This window comes from Lygodium microphyllum, chromosome 8, assembly GCF_053477565.2.
Source record: "Lygodium microphyllum isolate KBCC chromosome 8, Lygodium_microphyllum_v1.1.10, whole genome shotgun sequence".
NCBI classification, from domain to species: Eukaryota; Viridiplantae; Streptophyta; class Polypodiopsida; order Schizaeales; family Lygodiaceae; genus Lygodium; species Lygodium microphyllum.
The window spans coordinates 63,742,646-63,752,015 of NC_141142.1; positions in this window are offsets into that span (position 1 = coordinate 63,742,646).

Consider the following 9,370-nt stretch of genomic DNA (forward strand, 5'->3'; position numbering starts at 1 on the left):
AGAGGTAGGTTGCAGGTTGGCTATGGCTGCCAAGGGGTAGAGAGTGAAAATGGAGTTGGAGATGAAGTCAAACACTTGAGCTGAGCTGGATAGAGATTGTGAGAGACTAAGAGAGCAGAGAGAGGACCTGAAAACATGCTAAGCCATGATCAGCTGCGCTCTGATACCATGTGAAAAATGCGGGATCTAGAGCATGGCAAAGGCGGAAGCTATGGAGGATGGAAGATGAAGATACTACTCATGTTGACATTGACAAAGAAGACAACTGTTACACAAGTGAATTAGGTTTCAAGATTGAGACTTGAACTCATAAACATAATCTTGTGTAAGACTGACAATGACACAGAGACTTGACACAAAGAGACAAGTACTATTGCATTATCATCATATGAAAGCGATAGTCAAGTACATCATTATATAGGATTGCTTGGTAGCACATTTCATCACTATGCCTATGGGATCTGTCTCTCTTCCTAGAATGAACTGCATCTTCCTAGCCTAGTTGTTCCATACAAAGGGGCATACATGGGGTGTGATTGGCAGATTCTCAACATGACTATGATGACCAAACCTGCAACTCTCTTTCTCACATAAAGTGAGTGGTCACTCAGTATCAGAAACATAAAATCCAATGTTGACAAGATACTCTCCAATCTTGTTAGACCATGCTCTGGGTTATTACTTCAGTCCATAGAGCACTTTCTTTAACTTACACACATATGTGAAATGCTTTAAATCCTCATAACATACTTTAAATCCTCATAATGTGCTGGCTGCTCCATATACACCTCTTCTTGTAATTCACCATGCAAGAAGGCGTTCTTAACATCCATTTGCTATGAATTCCAACCTTTGGCTACTACCAAAGCAATCACACATCTAACACTTGACATCCTAGCAATTGGGTTGAATGTCTCTTCATAAATATGTTTGAGCATAGCATTTTGCAACCAACCTAGCCTTATACCTGCTAACCGAACCATTTGCATTATGCTTGATTTTCTAAACATACTTACAGCCAATAATTTCTTGCCCTTAGGCAAGGGTACCAAATCCCAAGTCTTATTGGTTTCTAATGCAGTCATCTCCTCAGCCATTGTGTTGCGTCCCAATGAGCATGACCAACAACATCCTTAAAAAAAGTGAGCTCAACATTCTCAACTACCTTTACCATATAAGCATAATGGTGAGCTGCATAACCTTTAAAACCAAATCTTTTAATAGGGTATCTAACCCTACTAGAGCTACGTACCACTGGATTAGTTAATGGAGTCTTTACATTACCATCTGCTCTCTGTACACCTGGTGTCTTGACTGAAGGAATACCAAGCTCATCATCCAAACTCTCTAAACCACTAGAATCTCCATCAAATCCCAAATGATTCGTAGATGCATCATTATCATCAAACACTTTCTTCTTTCCTTTATCTTTACTTGCAACACTTATAGATTCACTTGAAGATGTGGGGCTATTTCTGACTAAGGGCTAACTATAGACATAGTACTAGATGATATTTTTGGTCCACTAAGGCTTCGTAATTCTTACTTTTCTTTTTGTACATAACTATCATGATCATCATCACCATCTAATGCATGACCACTAGATGTATACCAACTGCTCATCTCATAAAAAATAACATCCCTGCCACACTCTGAACTCACCTGTGATAGGGTTATAACAATGATACCCTTTCTGCTCTAAAGAGTATCCAATAAAAATACATTTTTCAGTCTTTGGATCAAGCTTTTTTCGTAGCTCATTTATCATATGAACATATACAATACAACCAAACACTTTCAAGTGTGATACATCAGGCTTCTTGCCTGTAAAGCATTCTTCAGGGGTCATCCCATAAACTGCTAGCTGTGCGAGTTCTGTTCATAATATAGACATTAATATAATTACCTTCAGACCAAAAATATTTTGGCATATTTTTTTCAGCCACACCATCAATGCCCGTGGAACTTTTGCAATATGACTATTTTTTCTTTGTGCAACTCCATTTTGTTGTGGGATATACATGCAAGTAAATTGTCTCTTTATCCCATGAGACCTCAAGAATGCGCTAAACTCATTAGAGAGGTACTCTCCCTCTCCATCTGATCTCAAGTACTTAACTTTCAAGCCAGTTTCTATTTCAATCGCAGCCTTGAAAATTTTGAAGTGCTCAAATACATCACTCTTTTCCTTTATGGAATATACCCACAACTTCCTTGAACAATCATCAATGAACGTAACAAAATAGTTGCTACCACCAAGAGATATATTCTATGTAGGCCCCCAAACATTTGTATGTATAACCTTAGGTATGTTTTTACTCACATCTTTGTCATGCGAAAATGATTGTCTTGCTTGCTTACCAAACTGGCATGCTTCATACACTTTATAGAATTCTATAACTCTAAATGAAATTTTGCAACTCTAAAAGCAAGCAAACCTGTAATCAATCCTTTGGACTACATTAATTTTAGCCTTTGCACATTTACATATCTAATACATTTATGCTATATTTCAATATCTACAATCACTCATTTTCCTTTAGCATACATAGCAACATTCATTGGAGTGCTATTATTTAGCAAGCTCTTCATTTGGAGCTTTTTAAGTGCTTCTTGAAGCTTTTTGGTCATCACTTGGATTTTTTTGGTTATTTTATGGAGCTTTTTGTTTGATTATGTTATTACTTTGAATTTAATTATTTTGCAATTGCAAACTAATTAGATCAATTATATTAGGACGTTGAATTGCAAACTAATCTCAAACTATTGAATACTTTGATCTCTAACAAAAAATAGGTATGCAACTACTTCTAAAGCATGAAGTTTTAGCATAATTTTATAAGTTTATGAAGTAATCCCAATTTAAGTGAGATCCAAAATCCATAGAGTCATACATAATTCACGAGCATCATCAAGCCCCATGTCATGCACTACCAATACAAGGCATCATATTAAAAATAATGCAACTACAAATCATGTGAAATCATCATCGTCACTAGGATGAACAGATGGCGGTCCGCATGCCACATCAACCAAGCACTGGTTGTAGAGGCTAAAATCAGCCTCCAAGCACATGCAAAAATGATGCATCTTTGTGCATGCTCTACCAAGGCTGCCACAACCTGAAAAAAATATCCAGCACATAGTCGAGATCCTCTGTGAACGTAGCAAGGAGCCACCTACAAAAGAAACCATTTAATAACATCCATAACAAAAGCATGACATATCTCAATGTAAAGTATAAACCAATCTAAGAGTGTATAACACACCTATAAAAAACTAGTGATCTTTCTGCACCCCCTCGAACCTCTACACCATCCACATAAGTGTGCTCAAATGATGTGCCCAGGAGGTCTGTCTCGAAGAGGAAGCTATGAGAGGCAGGAAACCTGTATGGGCTAACCCTCTCGCCAGTCTATCTATCATATGAAGGGACATGCATTCCTCAATAAAACAAGCCAATAGTAAGGTCCATGACCTAGCAATGCAAAATTATCTTGTTAGCTACTTAAACTTTTATTTTAAAAAGTTACAAGTTTGTCTTCAACACACCTACCTCTTCTCGAGTATCAGGGTGTCTATATCCACCCTCACACACGAGAGTCTATGTGCGATGGAGCTTCAATCCAATGGCATCAGCTCCTCTAAGCACTTTTCCAAAGTGTTGTGCAAGTCCCAAAGTCACCAAGAACCCCTCATCTACCAAGAATCTATGGGCTAGGTCCATGACACCTTTGACAAGTGCATTAGAAAATGTATTCCATTCAGGAATCCCTTTCAAATGTAAAGATGTATAAGACCATGCAATATCACATGAGTTTATAAACTAAACTAATGCAAGCACATATACCTTCTGCCTCAAGGCCAACAACAAGCAAAGATGTAGGAAAATCTGCAAACAACAACTTAGCAACCTCATATGATGGGACACCATTACACTGGTAAGAGTTGATGGTATTTCCCTCCATGAAGCGCTTAATGCTAAAATTGAAAACACAATAACAAAGCATAAGTAACCATTACAATAAATGTGTATATAGAGAATGGTGATAAAATATACCCATCCAATGCAAAATCGTCGATCGATGTCACATCTACCAACAGAGCATCTACAATAGTTTGGTATTGAAATCCTATCATCAAAATAAAGTTTATTTACAAATGTTGATGTTGGCTAAATGTTAAGACTCAGAATGTAAAGCTAGAAATCTACATACTTGTCTTGCGTATAGCGGGACGTCTACAAGACTCTTGTATAGGCTCTGATGACTAAGTCATGAACGACATAGCTTGAGAAGGTGTAGTATGTTGCAAAGATCCCTCAAAGTGACCCTTACTTTTTTCCTTTTCTTTCCAAATGCTATGCATGTCAAAACCATCTTTTTTGCCTAAAGTTGTAAAGAAAAATAGGAAGGAAAGCAATTTATTTAGTGTTTAATGTTTAGATTTTATATTATCTTCAAAAAAATATAAAAATGTACTTTTAACATGACTCCAATAATCCAAAAAATGAAACTTGATTCACTTCTAATTCTTCATCCAATGAAACAACTTTCTCTTTGTGTTTAGACCTTCGCTTTGTTGTACCAACCTCATTTGATTCACTTATATTACCTATGCAATATAAAGACAACAAAATAATACTTTAATAAATTGACTCATCAAATGAAAATCCTAAACTCTATCATTCATGCAAATTGGCTTACCCTTGCTATGCTTCAACGCATCATCTATCGTGGGGATATTCTTTCATTTTTCCATGGACTTTTTCTTTATTGTAGTATCAACAGTTGCATCACTAATGGCACCTAAGTAGTGTGAAGTCAACACAATATAATATCATATTCATGCAAATTAGAAACAAGGCTACTTGGATCAAACTAAAAATTTGCATTCCATCCAATATACCCTTTGCCATGCTACCACCCCACAAGTCGCCTTTATCCCCACAACATGAGGGACCATGTCTATTGTATTGGACATTTCTAATTTGCAAAAACAACAAAGTTAAGAAAACACAAAAGTCTAAAAAGTTATGATAAGTTTCATGTTAAACAAATACATTTTTAGAAAGTACAATTTCCTTCATCCTCTTCTTTGTGCATAGAAATTACTCTATTTTGTTCCAGAAATCCTGCATATAAGGCAAGTATTACTAAAACAAATAGGTAAGAGCAAGAGTTACCACATATTTACTATGTTTGGCTCTCAAAGTACTTACTCTCTCTTAATTCAATCTCTTGCCGTGGAATGTCATCCAATGGATAGTCTATCCACCATGGACAAATACACATTTCCCATTCCGACAGACCCCTCTCAAGCAGTGCTTTTGAGAACATACAATTTTCACATCCCAAGTCCATCCACTCCTCCACTAGAGGAGGGAGGCTTTCTAGCACTCCACTTTCCTATAGACTACGCAACCATCTTTTCCAAAAACATAAGAACAAACAACAAAACTACTCTTAAGTTAGAATACATTTGTACATATGGTATTTAGAAAATATGGTTTCTTTATACTAGAAATACGTGTATACCACCCTCTTGCTTGATTGTGTGAGCTCTGGAACCTTCTCAGAGTCTCCAACATTCTTCATTTCACCAAAAATATTTGCAAATGCCTTTAAAATATATAAATGTCTTTGGCCTTTTAAAAAAACATCAAAGTCTCCTGGAATCTTAGTGCCATCAACTTGTAAGCTCCTGATCAATAAGGAGCATTCTCTAATCATATGAAACCAATACACCTCTGGCTTCATGTAGCTACGAAATCTCCTTATATCCGCAAAGTGTGACATAGTGGAGTCCTTTGCCTTTGTGACAGTCATGAGAAGTAAAATCTCCCTTTTTCTAATATATTGGTTATTGAACAAAACATAACTTCAATATTGTTGAACCAAATTATGTTCAATTCCAAAAAATAAGAGAACATTAGTCCATGAGGAAAACATACCTCATAATTTGCCTCTGGCAATGCAAGCTCCTTGAAGCGGGCCTCCTCTTTGAGTATGGCAGAGTTATAGTCATCCTAAATAGAAAAACCAATACACTATTCTTAGTTATGGTTAAATTCAAGATACCACAATTTGTTATGCTAAAAACTAAAATACTATACCAAACTTTTTACCTTCCACACCAAAAGCGATATTAGCAAACATGGGTTCTTGTACCATGGATCATTGCCATGGTTACTTTTTCCCTCAATTTCATACTCTATTTCAGCCCACCATCTTTGAGAAGGGCTCATCCTTTCCAAAATGCTTTGTTTATCAGCGATGCCAAACTTTTGGAACATGAAAATTTCATGGCCTAGGTTGGGTTTGACATGTGCTCTTGTTACACTACAACATTGAAAATTGTCTTTAAATTTTAAGATTCACACATAAATAAAACCTATTCACATTCACATAACTAATAAATGAAACCTATTGGTATTCACACGTAAATGAAATCTATTGGTATAAATAAAATATCTTGACATTCACATATAAATTATCTTTATATTTTGAGATTCACACATAAATAAAAACTATTGGTAATATTCACACACAATTGATGATCTATTAACCCATTTGAAAAAGTTAATAGTGATAAGTATACTTACTCATTTGAAGTATCCAATGCTAACAATAGTTCTCCTTCTTTCTTCTTCTCCACTTGAATGAATTGACATAGAACTCTAACATGTCGCGAAATATCTTCATTATAAACTACATACATCAAATAATAAAATAAATAATTAGTCAAAGAAGGAAGTATCATCACAATAAACAAGAGAAAGCAAGACAATGTATAGTTACCTTCCTTTATCCTCTTCATCCATGTCTTCAACCTATGATTACCGTCCCATACCAAAAACTTGCGCCCTCTTAAATCAGCCCACTTATCAGTCAATTCATCTTCAAACCTTTGGTTAACTTCTCTCCAAAGAGGGTCCCACTCTTCCAAATTTTGGGGATATACATCCATTAGCTCACCAGTGGGCCTTCTCAAAGAAACCAAAAATTTCCTCATTGTTTCCATATACGAAGCATTATCGAAAGATAAAATCAACCATGTAGCAGAACTAGATGCAAGCCTTATAGCCTCATAGGGCACAAGTCTACACAAAGGGATAGGAGGAGGAGAAGTAGACCTCGTTACAAAAAATGAGGCCAACACATCTGACATAAGCCCAAACTTGACATTCTCTCCAATGTGTCTATCATGCTCAGTGACCTCTTTCTTTTCTTCATTAGCAACATCCTCATTCACCTCTTCATTTTCCTCATGTACAGTTTGCAAATCTAAAGACCTCCCCTGTGTTGTTTCACCACACTCCGTGGTGGTATTGTGGGTGCTCATAGGATCAACATGAATGTCATTGCTTGCTTCATCCATGCTATCCTCAAGCGCTTCATCATCAATGAAAGGACATTTTTTCCTTTGTTTTCCACCCTTGTTATTTGGAGATTTAGAGAATGCACGGGAGGATGCTTCTTGATCGATACTTACTAGTCTATTGCATAGACCGGATCTTAACCTTGTAATTGGAGTATCTACAAAAATAATTTGAAAATAGAATATAACATTTATATGGAACTTTAAAAGAGTTGCTTAACCATTAAGACTAGAATATGTAAATTTAAAAGAGTGATTGAATGACTTACTCGGACGGCCCCTTTTGCTTTGACCTCTCCTACCACCACCACGCCGACCTCTAGCCATGCTCAGAAGCACTAAAACAAACCACAAATCATTTTAAAAATGAAGACAACTCAACTAAATCACATGTTCTATTAATTAATCTCCACCAAAATATGACCATTTGACGCAGACAACACACTTTAATATCATTTGTTATTTGGTTTTAATAAACGTATTAAATTTTCTTAATCATTTGAACCTCTTGACCACATTTTCACCCCCGCACCCCCAAAGGGGGGATACTCCCAACCCCTTGTTCCTGTCTGCGTTGACGCAGACAATGCTGAGTGTTTGAAAATTCCCAATCCAAAAAAATCAAATCATGTCACACTTATTTCTTTAGGATGATTTGCGTACGATTTAAAAATGGTTTAATTTTTTATGCCTTGGACTTGCGTGGTTTACACCCACTCTATATGGAGGGGGAGTGTAGGGGGCATCAGCCCCCCCTACTACTGTCGCTGGGGGGTTCCAAGGGGGGCCGACGACAGCCATGAGGCCCCCCTTGGCGGGGGTTCGGGGGTAGCGCCCCCGAAGCCAAAAATTGTAGGTAACTTGGCTATAGAAGAGGTTTAAGGGGCGGTTTAGGAAGGAGCAGTGGTTTAAGGATGAGGGGCTGAGAGGGGAGTGGTTTAGGGAGCAGGGACTGAGAGGGGAGTGGTTTAAGGAGGAGGGGCTGAGAGGGGGGCGGCTGTGCACTACCTGTCGCATTTCATAAGGTACCCCGCCCCCCACCAGGTCGTCTGCGTTGACGCAGACAGCGGGCGGGTACTGAGGGTTCCCCCTTCTTGCCTTCTCCCTCTCCTCCTCCTCCCTCCAAAGGGGGCTGCGCCCAACCCCCGAGAGTTGTCTGCGTTGACGCAGACAGCCCCGGGTGTCCCAAAGGTCTCCTCCTCTCCCATTTTTTCAGTTTACCATCTCCTTCTCTACCTCCCCTTTCCTTCTCTCCCCTCCCATTGTTGTCCTCTCATTGTCTACCTGCTCTTCCATTTCTTTCAGCCATGGAGGAAAAATGAAACTTGAAATATAGATTTTCAGCAATAAGGATGGAGTGTGGAGCTTACCCAGTGAGTTTGATGGAGAATGTTGATCTTGTTTGAGCTTGTTGCAAGGGCTGCTCTCCTTCTTGCTTCTTCTTTATGCCTTCCAACTTGCAATGGGAGAGAAGAAGAGGGAAACAAAAGAGAAAAGGAAGAAGAAGAAAAAGAAGAAGAAGAAGAAGAAGAAGAAGGAGGACAAATAAGAAGATATGTTTCAACCATTACACACAACTTTCAATGGCAAGCGGTACGTGCATATTGAACATCCATAATGAGAGAATGTTTCTCTTGAACATCGAAAAATTATTTACTAAAAAATGTAAATGCTGATGGCGCTCTGACATCTGACAAAATAAAACGTGCTTATAAAAATATGTGCTACAACATGACATGATTTTCGAAAAGACATGATTTATTTTCGAAAAGACATGTTTTTTAAAAAAATTTATTTAATTAAATCTTGTGATTTTTCAATATGTAGATTTTTTTTAATGATTTGGTTCATTAATGGACCGATTTGCAACTTCAACCGTCACTAAGAACTTGCCCATGGAGTAAGAGCTCATTTAATCCATATTTGGTGGGGGTAATGGACTATTATTTCTAAAGAAATTGATAAACAATAGGCATGCTATTAGATATAA